General features: G+C 45.9%; 2 pseudogenes; one reads left to right on the forward strand and one right to left on the reverse strand.

Annotated features, from left to right (window-relative positions):
• Nucleotides 1-14,276, forward strand: part of LOC132867726 (histone H2AX-like) — a 1,044,434-nt pseudogene that overhangs the window by 62,211 nt on the left and 967,947 nt on the right.
• Nucleotides 1-14,276, reverse strand: part of LOC132867717 (uncharacterized) — a 1,045,807-nt pseudogene that overhangs the window by 59,062 nt on the left and 972,469 nt on the right.

The following is a 14,276-nucleotide window of genomic DNA, read 5'->3' on the forward strand; positions in this document are numbered from 1 at the left end:
AAAACAACCACTTAATTTTAATTTATTACATCAAGGCTTTTTGACTTTGCCAGGAATCTCTAGTTGAACAAAATAGAAAAAGAAATTTTTGTTTTCCTAAATCTGAAAATGGTCTAGCAAAAAATATAGTACTTATGTGCAGTTGTTTCTGTATGCGACGGACTACTTCACAACAAAATAATTACAGCTTGGGCTTAGAGGGCAAACAATACATTTTCACTCGATTCATGTGTTACCTGGCTGGTGGGGCAGGGGAAGAGCTGACTGACTGCCCGATGTGTTGTCTGCGCTACAACAAGGCCGTGGCTTCCAGGAAGCTATGCTGCTGCAACCTCACATTGAATGCACTGCACGCTTGTTCACGTGACAGAGCAAGAGAGACAGAGGTCCGGTGTGTGTGCAGAGGGGGCACACATCGGGACATTATTTTCACACACGCTTTTAATGCCGCGGCTTTTCTAAAAGATCATGTCGACATTGGCCTCAGTAAACTGTAAAAAAAAAAATTCAAAAGGGCACTTTTTTGGACAGAGGGCAGAGGGGCAGATGCTTGAGCACCACCTCGTGTCTATCTGTGCACGCCACTGAGAACACTTGTGTGTGTGCGCACGTGCGTGCCTGGGACAGTGAATGTAAAAGCTGAAAAGCTACAATAAAAGAGGGTTTTGAGAACTAAAAAAAAAAGATATCAGAGAAATTTCTCAGTCCTTCAGCATCCTTTGACTGGATTTTGGGCCAGTTGGATAACTTTTCTCTGAAGGCCTTTTGGATGATAAACGGCTACCCATACCTCTGATTGAGCTTGTTCCAAGCATCACTGTACGCTTCACTGTCACTGTGATAGAAAGTCCCTTCTAAACACTTGAGAGCAGAGCCACCTACATATCATTTGAGGTAGTGCAGCTTATCAGCAGTGGAGATATTCTTTCTATCTATGAGTGACATAAATTAAGCTTTCCACTCAACAAAGTCAATTGGATTGCCATTAAACACAGTGGGCTCTGGCATTGGAAGCCTATTAATAGCGATGCTGTCATGAACGGCTTGTGCTAGGCAAGCGATGTCGATGGGAGGAGATGGAGCGTTGGCTGTCTGAAGATGTGTTGTGGCCGGACGAGGAATGTAGCTGTGTGGCACAGGGTCATGCAAGGACTGAAAAGACTGGTTATAAGACTCCTCTTTTACTTCTCTGTAGTAGGCTTCAAGTTTGGCCTGAGCAGCCTTTAGGTCTCTTTCAACTTCATACATTTTAATTCAGCTTTGTATTTTTCCCATTCCCTCCTTTGTTCCTCCTCTAGGGCTCTTATCTTCTCCTGTTGTTTCTTTTTCTCCAGTAACGCCTTATACTCAACTTCCTTTTCAGCTACATCTGTGGCCACTTCTGCTCACTTGGCTGCAACACTGGAGTGCTTGGAGTGACAACTAGAGTTCAATTTTGAAGCAGAACCATAAATGGACCAGGAGTAGTCAGGCTCCAGCAGCTCACGCAAGCGCCTTCCTTCATGTTCTGCATCCTTTACACCAGTCAGTCTTTCATTCAGAATTTTAACAATGTCACTCGTTACAGCAGTGCAAGCATCAACTTTGCACTTTAGCTCTGTGTCTGGTGTGCCTTGCGCTCAGTTCATCATAAACTTTCATAATGTCCGTTTGCTTTTTTCCAGTTCGTCAGCAAGGAATGCCAGGTGCTTTTCTGTCAGCTCAGATTTTAGTTCTTGCCATGTTTTACGAGCTTGGGCTTTCCACTGTTCATAAAGGCTAACAAGTTTCTTTTCCCTTTTGCTCTGTTCTTCTCTACGATATGCTAGCATTTTTTCAGTGGGAATTCGCGTGTGCTCGGAGCGCCTAGCTAAATCTGTAGCATCTTGTTCATCATTTAACAGTTCAGCAAGAAGTTTTTGCTTGGTTTGTAAAGTCTCTTTCAGATCATGTCTGACAGCACCTTGTTTTCTTTCCTTTTCAAGCAATTCCTTGCATTCTTCTATTACCTTTCGAAGGATGGCGATCTGCTCCTCCTTATCCTTGCTGGGCAGATTAGCATCGTTTCCCTCCATTTTCATTATCCTTTGTCCTTTTGTCCTTTAATCTGTGTTGCTCCTTTTACCACCACACCGTCTTCAACTGACCACTGTTCTTGTCCTTTTCATCCGGAGAAATAGTCCTTTCTTCCATTGAAATGTTCGATGCAGCAGGTTAGCTGGAGAGGTGAAGCTCTTACTGTACGGATCCCATAAGTATGTGATGGCAATGATCTTGACTGCTGGTGAAGTTCATGGTTTATTTTCTTCTTAACACAGTACACTTTCAATAAACTTGGCAAACAACGACCACCATAAGAGCTTGTGCCTCCTTATGGGTCTGTAAATTAGATTAGATAGAACTTTGTAAAACTGTTCAACTTTATGCATCTGTCTCTGACGAGCGCCGTAACCTTACTGAGTATTCCATAGCAAGTAAAAGGAAAGTAAACAAAATGATGTTGACCCTTATCAAAATAAAAGCCTGCTTTTCACATTAATCCATAGGGTGGCTTAAGACCTCTGTACTCTGAGAAATCTTAACTAATGAGCAATCCTTTATGCAAATATCAAAAAATAATCATCTCAGAAATATTGCACAGGTAATCAACTTGAAATAATAAATCTTTCAGGGGGTTATTTACACAGACTGTGGAAACTTCACACTGGCCTTCAAACACATTGGTGTCACAGTCCGGTCCAGTCCATCTATGCCTGAGTTTGTGGGACTTCCATGCCGGCTGCAGGCCGGATCTGGGACAGGAATTCAGTCCTGCCTTGCTGAAGGCCACTTTCCTGAAGCGGCACTCCCACACCTGCTACCACTCTTCTCCCATCAGCCAGAGCCTTTTTAAGAACTGTTTGGAGCTACTCCAGTTGTCAGACTGTGTTTAGTAGACTTTCCTCACCTCACTTCAACTTGTTGGTATTGGTCCTTGGGTTTTTTTTTTGTCTAGTTTTCTGTCCAGTTGTTTGCCCCTGTTTTGCTTCCTCTGCCTGGATTTCCCTTATCCCTGTGTTCATCAGTTTTGGTGAAGATTTTTCTGTCCTGTTTTTGTCCCTGACTGTGCCTACCTGCTCCCTCTGTGTTTTTGATCTCCTGGCCTGTTCTTTGACTGCTGACTTTTGCCTGAGCCCTACTGTACCTCTGCCCTGGACTTCATTAAAGAAGGGTGTCTCTTCTCCGTACGCTGCCTGCCTTGAGTCTGCTCTTGGGTCCTCACTTCACTTCAGCTTGCCATTTCTGACACATTGGATTCTTTGCCTATTCTCTCTTTCTCCAGACTCTAGGGCCTTGATTTCCAAATGAAATAAATTTACTTTCATATGAAAAAAGGACTTTGGACCACTGAGCAACAGTCCAGTTCTTTCTCTCCTTAGCCCAGGTTACACACTTCTGACATCATCTCTGGTTCAGGAGTGGCTTGATATTAGGAATGTGATCATTGTAGCCTCTTTCCTGAAGACATCTGTGCATGATGGCTCTTGATGCACTGACACCAGCCTCAGTCCACTCCTTGTGAAGCTCTTCCAAGTTCTTGAATCAACTTTTCTTGACAATCCTCTCAAGGCTGTGGTCATCCCTCTTGCTTGTATAGCTTTTCCAGCCAGCCTTTTCAACAGTGACCTCCTGTGGATTACCCTCCTTGTAGAGGTGGGGGTGATTGTCTTCTGGAAAACTGTTAACTCGGCAGTCTTCTCCATGTTTGTGGTTGCATGTACTGAACGAGACTGAAAGATACAGTATTTATACTGTTTTACTCAAATGTGTACAGTATAAGAATTGTATGGTTTTGAGCTCAAAGCCTCTGATCCTTGGAGAGAGAGAACTGTATCTAACAACTAGCTTTGGCAGCAATGAAACCTATTACTTTAACTCAAGGCTAAAGGCCCAACTCACAATGCTCTGTGTCCTGTTTTTGCACTGGTTTTATTCTTAAAGTTGTGAGCAGAAATGATTTGGCGCCATTTTCACTCCCAGTGTGATAAGCGGGTGCGTGACCAGCGCCTTCATGGCTGCAGGAGCGGATGGCTGCTTGCTTGTGCTGGATTACCTCTACCTCCTCCCCCTCAAGTCTCGTGTTTTAAAGTGTACTTGTGTTATTGTGTGCTTATGTGCAGAGGTTTTTAAATGTTCCCACACTATACTCCTGACAGGAGCATGGGGGGTTCTTTTTTTTTTCCTCATCTCTCCTCATGTTGTTATTATTGTGTTTCCTTTTCTTTTATCCCTGTCTTCCTGTCCTGTTCCCCTTCTGTAAGGACAGGTTGATGGTCAATTTCACTGGCAACAGTGATGATAAAGGGTTCATTCATTCATATTTGTATCTCCACTGCTTTGATGCTTCTTTCAGGATGTTGGTCTGCTTGCTGCTATTCTTCTTCTGTCATTCTGTCTTCTCTTTACAAAATAAATTACACCTCCTAAGATGTGTAGATCCTCCACTGAGGGTCACCCTAATTGTGTCATAACTGATCATGTTTTATCTTAGCTCATGTGGAAAAGGAAATATTGGATGGCCCATATGGGGCCATCCTCCACAGGAGAGAAGTGATAAGAACCTCAGCTAGAAATAGGGCATCAGGATGGATCAGGGGCTGTACATCTAGGGCCATCCTAACATGGGCGAAGTGATGAGAACTCCAGCCAGAAGTATGGCAGCAGGATGGATCAGGCAGGTCCAAAGAGCAGAAAAGGTCAGCATCACTGGTATATCAAGGAGTGACATGTAACTTGACACAGAGAGAGAGAGAGAAACGGATATTGTTACATTTGCCCATTGTCACCTATAGTTAAGAAAACATTGTGTTCCAAGTGCAAGCAACGACTCCAGCAAGATTAACAATAACAGCATAACTGAAATGGAGAGCCAGAAAGTAACACAGACATGAGGGAGCCTTGGAACAAAAATCAGCAGCTATTCCAATGTCAACAAACCCAAGTGAGAGTGGGGGGGACGACAGCATTCATACATCCCAGTTTACCAAAACACTGTGTGCCTGAGGACCCTCCAGATGTACTCCTTTAACTAATAAAAACTATTAGAAAAAGCTTGATGAAAAAGATATGTTTTCAGCATTAAACACTGAGACTGTCTGTCTGAGTCCCAAACACTACTTGGAAGGCTGTTCCATAACTGTGGGGCTTTGTAAGAAAAGGCTCTGCCCCCTGATGTAGTCTTTATTATATGAGGTACCAACAGGTAGCCTGCACCTTTTGATCCAAGTTGGCATTGTGGGTCCAGAAGGACCAGAATTTCATTCATGTACTGTGGTGCGAGACCATTCAGTGCTTTAAAAGTCAATAGTAGTATTTTATAATCAAATGTGAAATTTGATTGGGAGCCAATACAATGTGGATAAGATAGGGGTGATGTGGTCATATCTTCTAGTAAGGACTCCTGCTGCTGCATTTTGAACTAACTGGAGCTTGTTTATGCACTTATTTATGCACTTATTGGGCGGCACAGTGATGTACGGGTTAGCAAGGTCGCCTCACAGCAAGAAAGTTCCAGGTTCAAACCCAGTGGCTGGCGAGGGCCTTTCTGTGCGGAGTTTGCATGTTCTCCCCGTGTCTGCATGGGTTTCCTCCGGGTGCTCCAGTTTCCCCCACAATCCAAAGACATGCAGTTAGGTTGACGTGGGGTGGCCTTGGGCTGACGTGGGGCGGCCTTGGGCTGAGGTGCCCTTGAACAAGGTACCTAACCCCTGACTGCTCCCCGGGCGCTCTGGTGTGGCTGCCCACTGCTCTGTGTGCATGCATGTGTTCACTGCTTCAGATGGGTTAAATGCAGAGGACTGTGCTTGAAGTGTGCACGTGACGAATAAAGGTTTCTTCTTCTTCTTATTGGATGTGGCAGCAGGGGCGTGGTCAAGCGTCGATCTATGAATGGAGGGTGGAGTCAGGGAAGGTAAGTGGCAGAATCACTGCACCTGATGTGAGTTAACCTGTGCTTGTGTGTCTTCCCCAGTGACTGCACCCTAGAAAAGGAGAGAGAGCAGTGAAAGGGAGCTCTCTCCCGACCCGAATGCATGTGTGCGCACGAGAGTGAATGAGCTGAAAAGCCACCTATAAAACAGAAAATAAAAAGTTTCTGAGAACTCAGTTCTGGCCTGCCGTGCTTCTGTGCTCCACCCACTTGGTCTGGTTCTACAGTGGTGCCGAAATTCAGGATGGAGCGCAGAAGGAGACAGCCCCATGGAGTCCTCCCCCTTCAAGGACCTGGTCTATGCCCTCGCCTCGGCCCAACAGAGCCAGCACCAGGCACTGGTTGCCCTCCAGAAGGAGCAAGAACAATGGTTCGAAGCCCTGGTGCGGGCACAGCAGGAAGATCGTCAGGCATTCCAGCACCTGCTCGCATCGGCGGGGTCCACCACCACTGCAGACCCTCCCCCACCTCACCCTAACGAAGATGGGTCTGCACAATGACCCTGAAGCCTTCCTCGCTCTTTTTGAGCAGGCAGCAGAGGCATTGGGTTGGCCGGTGGAACAGTGCATGGTGCGCCTCCTCCCCCTGCTAATGGGCGAGGCGCAGCTAGCCGCGCTACAGCTCCCCGCCGACAGCCGGCTGGTCTACGGCGACCTCCACAGGGCCGTCCTCCAACGTGTGGGGCACACCTCAGAGCAGCAACGGCAGTGCTTCCGCACGCTGCGCCTGGAGGAGGTCGGCCGGCCGTTCATGTTTGGCCAGCAACTCCGGGACGCCTGTCGGCCGACAACCACAACGCCAAGGAAATCATTGACCTGGTGGCACTGGAACAATTCACCGCCCGACTTCTGGAAGGAAGAGTGGAGTGGGTCTAGTGCCATTGCCCGGCATCGCTGGATCAGGCCATCGAGCTGGCGGAGGACCATTTGGCGGCTGTTCCGACGGCAGGACAGCATGTCTCCTCTTCTCCCCTTTCTTCTCTCTTTCTCTCCCCTTCTGTTTCTCGTCCTCACCCCATTCCCCCACCGCGGAGGCGGGGGCCGGCTCCACCCCAGATGGCCCGCAGCGCCCGCGGTGCCCTACCAGTTCCTACTTCCATGTCTGTGTCTTCCCCCCCCTCAGGTGAGTGAGCTCCAAAACACCGGTGCAGAGGGAGAGCCTGGGCCGGTATGCTTGCGCTGCGGGGAGCCGGGGGCACCTCCAGCATCAATGCTCGGCGATGGAGGTGGGCGCAGTGGTCCGGATCCCTGACATGCCAGGAACCGCCCTCGATCGGGCCAGAGCGTATCACATACTGGTGAGTGTCCAAGGGGATACGTATCAGGCTTTGGTGGACTCCGGCTGTAATCATACCTCAATCCTCCAAAGCCTGGTGCAAGACGAGGCATTGGGGAGAGCACAATTGGTGAAGGTGTTGTGTGTGCACAGGGATGTTCACAACTACCCTTTAGTGTCGGTCCACATTCTATTTCAAGGGGAGAAATTTAGAGTAAAGGCGGCGGTTAATCCTCGCCTTACCCACTCGATAATTTTGGGGACTGATTGGCTGGGATTTAGGGAATTAATGGCACATTTAGTGAGGAGTGGGGCCTGCCATAATTTAGCAGCGGGAGGTCCCGGTGTGGCATTGGCAGAAGCAGCTGTCACAGAGCCATCTACGTCATCACCGCATCAGAGTGAGGAGCAGCAGGCTCCTCCTCCCTCTCTCGGGGAATCCCTCGCAGATTTCCCGTTAAAGCATTCGCGAGATGAGACTCTGCGGCATGCGTTTGACCAAGTGAGAGTAATTGATGGTCAAATGCTCCAGCCAAATGCCACCCCATCCTTCCCCTATTTTTCCATTATTAAGGATAGGTTATACCGAGTGACACAGGACAATTAGACGAAGGAACCGATAACACAGCTTTTGATCCCAAAGAGCCGCCGGGAATTTATATTCCAGGCAGCTCACTTTAATCCCATGGCCGGACACTTAGGGCAGGATAAGACACTAGCCCAAATAATGGCCCGGTTCTATTGGCCAGGGATTCGCAGCGATGTCTGTAGGTGGTGTACGGCGTGCCGCGAATGCCAGTTAGTAATTCCAGTGGCCATTCAAAAAGCACCTTTGCGCCCTCTGCCATTAATTGAGACCCCGTTCGAAAGAATTGGGATAGATCTCATCAGGCCATTAGATCGGTCAACACGAGGATATCGCTTTAATTTAGTTCTGGTGGACTATGCAACGCGATATCTGGAAGCAGTGCCTCTTCGCAATATCTCAGCAGGCAGTATTGCGGAAGCACTCTTCCACATCATCTCCCGAGTCCGAATCCCCAAAGAGATTCTGACTGATCAAGGCACTATGTTTATGTCACGCACACTGCACAAACTGTATGGGTTACTGGGAATTAAGCCTATCCGCACCAGCATTTATCACTCACAAACGGATGGCTTAGTCAAACGGTTCATCTGCACCCTCAAGAACATTATTTGAAAATTTGTAAGCAAGGACGCACGCAGCTGGGATAAATGGCTCGAGTCCGTTATTCACAGTGCGAGAGGTCCCACAAGCCTCCATGGGGTTCTCCCCGTTCGAATTATTATATGGGCGTAAGCCGCGTGACATTTTAGATGTGCTTTGTGAAAATTGGGAGGAAGGACCTTCAACAAGCAAAAATGAAATTCAATACGTTATGGACCTGCGCGCCAAACTCCACACCCTCACGCACCTAACCCAGGAGAATTTGCGGCAGGCCCAAGAACGTCAAGTTCGTCTGTACAACAGGGGCACGTGCCTTAGGGAATTCACATAAGGAGATAAAGTACTCGTGTTGTTGCCCACGTCGAGCTCCAAATTGATCGCCAGGTGGCAAGGACCCTTTGAGGTCACACGGCGAGTCAGGGACATAGATTATGAGGTGCGGTGAATGGACAGGGGTGGGGCGTTACAGATTTACCACCTATTTAAAACTTTGGAACGAGGAAGTTCCCATGGCGTTGGTGTCGGTGGTTCCGGAGAAGGCAGAGCTGGGGCCGGAGGTTCAAAAGGGAACAATGACATCGCGTACCTCTCCGGTCCCCTGTGGAGATAACCTCTCCCCGACCGAACTCACGGAGGTTGCCCAGTTGCAGACCGAATTTTCGGACGTGTTCTTGCCCCTGCCCGGCCGCACCAGCCTCATAGAACACCACATAGAGATGCCCCCAGGGGTGGTAGTGCACAGCCGCCCTTACAGGCTACCTGAACACAAGAAAAAAGTGGTTTGGGAAGAACCCAAGGCAATGCTCGAAATGGGCATCGTCGAGGAGTCCCACAGTGACTGGAGCAGCCCGGTGGTCTTGGTTCCCAAGGCCGACGGGTCGGTCCAGTTCTGTGTAGACTATAGAAAAGTCAACGCGGTGTCTAAATTCGATGCATACCCAATGCCTTGTATTGTAGTATGGTATCTGGGCTTCCACTTGGGCAATGGGCAGGTGTGTCCCCAAATTAATAAGACAGCAGCAATTGTGGCCTGCCCGAGGCCCAAGACCAAAAAGGGGGTGAGACAGTTCCTGGGGCTGGCTAGCTACTATTGTAGGTTTATACCTAATTATTTGGACATCACCAGCCCGCTGACTGATCTCACTAAAAAGGGGCACCAGATCCAGTCCAGTGGACAGAGCAATGCCAGCGGGCTTTCTCTGAGGTAAAGGCTGCACTGTGTGGGGGGGCCACTGTTACACTCCCCTGACTTTTCTCTCCCCTTTGTTTTGCAGACCGATGCGTCAGACAGAGGGCTAGGGGCTGTTCTGTCCCAGGAGGTGGAGGATCGTCCAGTGCTGTACATCAGCCGGAAGCTGTCAGTGCATGAGGGCCGGTACAGCACCATAGAAAAGGAGTGCCTCGCCAAGTGGGCGGTCCTCGCCCTCCGCTACAACCTACTGGGATTTCCTCTCCCGTCAAAAGGGGGGGGGGTCAGCTGCAGGCCGGACGGCTTCCGGGCCTGAGTCGGGCGGTGGGGGTATGTGGCAGCGGGGGCGTGGTCAAGCGGTGATCTGTGAATGGAGGGCGGAGTCAGGGAAGGTAAGTGGCAGAATCACTGCACCTGATGTGCGTTAACCTGTGTTTGTGTGTCTTCCCCAGTGACCACGCCCTATAAAAGGAGAGAGTAGAGAAAGCGTGCTCTCTCCCGACCCATAAGCATGTGTGTGCAAGAGTGAATGAGCTGAAAAGCCACTTATAAAACAGAAAATAAAAAGTTTCTGAGAATTCAGTTCTGGCCTGCCGTGCTTCTGTGCTCCACCCACTTGCTCTGGTTCTACATTGGAATATCCAGACAGTCAGGTATTACAATAATCCAACTTAGAGTTAACAAAAGCATGAACTAGTTTTTCTGCATCATGTAGTGACATTATATTTCTTAACTTAGCAATATTTAAGAAGAAGAAGCTATTATTTCTCACATGCACAATCAAGCACAGTGAAAATTCATCCTCTACATTTAAACCATCTGAAGCAGTGAACACACACACACACAGAGCAGTGGGCAGCCATACTACAGCACCTGGGGAGCAGCTAGGGGTTCAGTACCTTGCTCAAGGGCACTTTAGCCCAAGGCCACCCCATGTGAACCTAACTGCATGTCTTTGAACTGTGGGGGAAACTGGAGCACCCGGAAGAAACCCACACAGACATGGGGAGAACATGCAAACTCCACATAGAACGCCCCCCCCGTCAGCCACTGGACTTGAACCCAAAACCTTCTTACTGTGAGGTGAGAGTGCTAACCACTACACCATTGTGCCACCCTATATTTCTGAGATGACAGAAAGCTACCTGGGCTAATGTTATCAATATGAGTTTCAAACCAAAGACTGGAGTCAATGATCACCCCGAGGTCTTTTACTGCTCCTCATGAAGAAACTGAAAGGCCATCCACAGTTATGTAATCCTACTTCTAGCTGCATGTGGTCCTAATACAGGTACTTCTCTCTTGTCAGAGTTAAGTGAGATGCCCTGAGACCGAGATGCTGATCTCTTCTGCTGCTCAGACCTGCCTGATCCATCCTGATGCCCTATGTCTGGGTGGAGTCTCATCACATCGCTCCTGTGGAGGACAGCCCCATAAGGACAGTTGAAAGTCACACTTGGAAGATGTTCTGGACACTTACAGTAATGCTTTTATGGCTGAGGACTACAGTTGACTTGCTAACTTTAGGACTGCAGTTGTCACGAACAGTTTTGCAGTCAAGTTTTCATCAATGAAGAGTTTATAACATCAATGAAACTGACTTCATGTTAAAACCCTTTGGTGACTGACCCCTTGAAAATGGTTCCTCCAGGAACGATGACTTTTCAGTTGTCAAGACAATGGAAAAACTAAAATACAAAAACAGAAAGATACGTCACAATGCTCTTGTGCACAAAACAAAATGCTATTGTATTTTAGTTTTTCCGTTGTCTTGACAACTGAAACGTCATCGTTCCTGGAGGAACCATTTTCAAGGGGTCAGTCACCAAAGGGTTAAAACTGTTAAAATGTTATAATCACATTGTCTGTTACCACCCAAATGAAGATGGGTTCCCTTTTGAGTCTGGTTCCTCTCAAGATTTCTTCCTCATGTCATCTGAGGGAGTTTTTCCTTGCCACTGTCACCACAGGCATGCTCATTGGGGATAGGTTAGGGATACAATTAGCTCCTGTTTGAAGTCATTAAAATTCTGTAAAGCTGCTTTGCAACAATGTCTATTGTTAAAAGTGCTATAAAAATAAACTTGACACATTCCTCAGTTTTATTAAGCTGGTGTCTCTCATCTGGCTTTGCAGAAACATACAACTGTGTCATCAGCATAACAGTGGAAACTAATACCATGCTTACAAATAATATTACCCAGAGGTAACATATAGAAAGAAAAAAGCAATGGGCCTAAAACGGAACCATGTGGAACACCAAACTTTACCTTAGTATGCAAAGGAAAATTGCCATTTACATCAACAAACTGACAGTGATCAATTAAATAAGAGCTGAGCCAGGAGAGGGCTGTTCCCTTAACTCCCACATTGTCTAGTCTATCCAGGAGAATGGAACGATCAGTGGTGTCAAAGGCTGCACTAAGGTCAAGCAATACAAGCAGCGAGACACAGCCCTGATCAGATGCCAACAGTAGGCCGTTTACTACTTTAATCAGAGCTGTCTCTGTGCTATGATGCTGTCTAAATCCTGACTGATACATTTCATGGATGTTATTCCTATGTATATATGAGCATAACTGCTGTGTGACAGCTTTTTCTAGGATCTCAGAGATAAAGCAGAGGTTTGGTATTGGCCTATAATTGGACAGCTGACAGGGGTCGAGGTCAGGGTTTTTTTTTAATCAAGGGTTTGATAACTGCTAGTTTAAAGGATTTGGGTACATTGCCACTGCTAAAAGAATAATTTTTTTTAGAAGAGTTTTGATTGCGTCTAGTGTTCTGTTTGAAGAATCATGTAGGTAAGAGATCTAGTACACAAGCTGAAGATTTTAATGAGGAAACAAGTGAAATTATTTCAGACTCAAAGGGGAGTAAAAGATGAATCATTGCTCTGATGTGGTTATAGTGTTCTCTCCACGGATACTTATCAAATTGGCTGGCTTTAAATTGATATTTTCAATTTTGTTCTGGGGGGGGAATAATGATCATTGCTACTACATATTGAAGGTGTGCATGTGTCTGTGGTGGTGTTATTCCTAGTTCATATTGCCAAAGTATAAGGATCTAGGATTATTTTTGTTATATTCTATTAGAGTAGAGAGAAAAACATTGATCTACTGCATTAAGAGCTTGTCTATATAGTTCAAGAGGCTCTCCTTCCATGCTAATTGGAATACTATCAACTTTGTTTGATACCATTTTCTAACTTTGTTTTAAGCTGCATGTGTGATCATTATACCAGGGTGCGATTTTTTTTCTCTTGAATTATTTTCTTTTAAGCGGAGCTACATCATCTAAAGTATCGCAGAATATTGACTCAAAGCTGATAAAAGTTCTGTGGAGTTTGATGGTGATCCAAACAAGTTGATAACTAGGGGAAACTTCTGATAAATCTTCATGCAGTAGTTGGTGTAAATGTAATTTTGAAGTGATGGTGTGGCAAGCTGCATACAGAATATTATTGCTCAGACATATTTTGAATCAGACGAGAGTCTGACGCTACCTCAGATGATGTGGAAGTCAGACTATATTTTCTATATTTAATACAAGTATTAGATCAAGAGTGTGACCACCATTATGGGTCAGTCCTATGACGTTCTGATTAAACCCTAATGAATCTAAAATGGACACGAACACTGTTTTCAGAGGGTCTTCAGGGTTATTGAAGTGTTAGGGTTCTCCCAGTCAGAATGGTCAACTTGCTTCTCGAGACCCAATGCCTTCGTGCCACCTACGGATCCGGGACGGAGACACCGCGAAAGAAACAGACCAGGAAAACCAGAGATAGGTTTCACAGCCAGTTTATTCACAGTTCCTTCGTCGAAATGAAAACATTTTATAGCATCCATTTATCTCTGTTTATGTTTTGTCTACATGTACGTAAATGTGTGTGTGTGTGTGTGTGTGTGTGTGTGTGTGTGTGTGTGTGTGTGTGTAATGTGTGTTACGTGTAGGAATGTGGCGTAGAAATGTGTGTGTAGGATGTCAGACTATGACATCAGCTATGTTTGTCTCCTCGATTGCGTGCAATTGAGGGGACCTTGATCTGGGGCAGGTTACATCAGAGCGCGTGTATAAATCTTGACTCAAGCATAACATAATGACATATTTCTGATGATATGACATGATAGCAAAGTACAAACAGATTTGAAAGGTGATTGCTTACGTACACCCCTTCAGGTCAGATATAACATAGGGCAATATGTACTTAAGATGGTGATGGAATTTTTAAACACAGATAATATATCTAGTCTACGAAGTCTAGTCAAAGAAGGTCAAATACATCAGAAATTAATGCCAAGTTAAACAGAAATAGTTTAAAGGATCTAAAAGCTAAAGGATGAAAAGCTAAAATATTAAAATCATAAATTCTTAACACATGAATGTGTGTCTTGTGCTAAGTCAGCAAATTACATCTTGAATTCATCAATATGTAGTAAGACAATCATAAGCAAAATAACAAATAAGAATATGTCTAACAATTTTAAACAGATATGTTAGAAGAAAATAAACAAAAATAAGAATAAACTTAAACAAAGAAAGTCATACGAAACATAAGAAAAATAAGAATATGTCTGGCAAAAACAAAGAAATGCTACTTCACCGGAGGAAGGTCAAACAGGATTCAGGATTAAACTCATAAAGTTAACATTAGAATTATAAAGTCTTAACAA

The sequence above is a fragment of the Neoarius graeffei genome, chromosome 19 (assembly GCF_027579695.1).
Source record: "Neoarius graeffei isolate fNeoGra1 chromosome 19, fNeoGra1.pri, whole genome shotgun sequence".
Lineage (NCBI taxonomy): Eukaryota > Metazoa > Chordata > Actinopteri > Siluriformes > Ariidae > Neoarius > Neoarius graeffei.